The sequence below is a fragment of the Monoraphidium neglectum genome, assembly GCF_000611645.1.
Source record: "Monoraphidium neglectum strain SAG 48.87 unplaced genomic scaffold scaffold06178, whole genome shotgun sequence".
NCBI lineage: Eukaryota > Viridiplantae > Chlorophyta > Chlorophyceae > Sphaeropleales > Selenastraceae > Monoraphidium > Monoraphidium neglectum.
Genome location: NW_014007458.1, coordinates 1 through 1,862, shown reverse-complemented (window position 1 = coordinate 1,862; position 1,862 = coordinate 1).

Genomic DNA, 1,862 nt, shown 5'->3' with positions numbered 1-1,862 from the left:
CCGCCGGTGGTGCCGCGGCCGCGCCCGCGGCGGGGGCCGCGGGCCAGGGGGAGATGGGGGCCCCGCTGCTGGCCGGGCAGGAGGGGTCGGAGGGGGAGGCGGGGCCGGCGCGGCGCGAGGGGTTTGGGGTCGGGTCGACGGCGCAGCGCTACGCGGCGTACCGGCTGAGGGCGGCGCAGGGTGAGCCTTGCATGGGGGGAGATGGCTTGGGCTTCCGTGGGTGGGAACGATGGGGTAGGGAGCGCCCATTTGGGACTCGCCCGCTCTTAGGTGGGGTGCGTTGAGCCGCCCTCTTATCGACGGCGCCTTGCACGTTTGAATTCCGTCATCCTCTTTTCCTCACCGCCTCCAAACCGCAGCTCAAGCCAACAAGTCGCAGGCAGAGCGCAAGTGGTCGCGCTGAGAAGCGCCTGAGCCTTCACACCCTGCCGCGTCGCGTGACGTCTCTCTTTCGCTCCCAAAGTCACGGCGCCCGGCGCTGCCCATGCTCACTGCCATTGGTACACAAAGCACCTGGATGGTGACAGACGCACGTCCTTATTTTCCCAATTCCTCGTGGATTACGTGGTGAATCACCAGCTGGAGCAGTTGGACTGCTCCAGCTGACATCTTTTCTGGATCACGTTTTGGCTGAAATGTCATTCGAGGCCACCGCGTCTGTGATGACCGCCACCCTTGCTTCTTCACCTCCAGCCACGCCCCTATGGCCACCGCTCCCTGCCTCAGCCCCCGCGCCATCTGCTGCTGCAACAGTCATCGCCGGCCTTGCTGCGCGCGGCTGACAAGCGCGGCGGGTGGCGCCAAGGCTGTGGCGGGTCATGAGCGCCCAGCTGGGGCGGCGCGTTGCTTTCGGGTGGTGCGTTACACAGCCAGTGGCGACTCGCAGCGAGTGGGCGGTCGAGCACGGCACTTTGACCTGTGCATTGATGTTGTAACAACAAAGTGCGTGCGCAAACGGCGATGGTGGTGAGACGTGGGGCGCTGCCTGCACGGCAGTATTGGGCACGACATGTTTGTGTGTGTACGTGTACGGTATGTGTGTATGTAAACATGTATGGGTCATGTACAGTTGACTCCAGGGGTGACTGGCACCACTGTACTGTACCGCAGTGCAGCATGGCGTCATGATGGTACAGCCTGTGCAAGTACAAGGTGTGCAAACCTGCAAAACTACAAAGGTTTGCACGGATGCAACACTACAAAATCCCCACGCTCTACACCTCCTGCACGCAGCGATGCGCAGCACTGTCCATGCGCAAGAGCACGACAACACAGCAACACCTCCTGCCCCACAGCTACGTGCAGTAACGACCCTGCACTAGGACGCAACCTGGCATTCAACTGCAAACTCTGATTGGCGGCTCAGCAACCATGGAGTGGCGGCTCATCATCTGTTGACTCGACACGGCGGCAGAGCTAGCTGCCTAACCCTTGCGCCTGCCACGCCAGCCGCCGCCCTTCTGCTGCCCGTAGCGGCCCCCGCCCCCGCCGCGGGGGCCCCCCGCGCGCTCGCCCTCGGCGGTGCGGCCGCCGCGGTCCGGGACGGCCGGGATGATGACTGATTTGACTGAGGCGTGGAAGGCGCCGCGGTCCCCGCTGGTGGCCTTGCGGACGATGACGGCCAGGTCGCAGGGGCGCACCTTGTACACATCGTCGTACTGCAGAGAGAGAGAGAGAGAGAGAGAGAGAGAGAGAGTGTGTGTGTGTGTGTGTTTGTGTGTGTGTGTGTGTGTGTGTGTGATAGAAAGGGAGAAGGGGGGGCCCAAAGAGAGGGCGGGAGAGAGAGAAGGGGGGAGTCTGTCACAAGCTCATGCGAGCCCGCGCCGCGCCCCCACGCCTGACCACCGGGAGGGCGGCTGCGG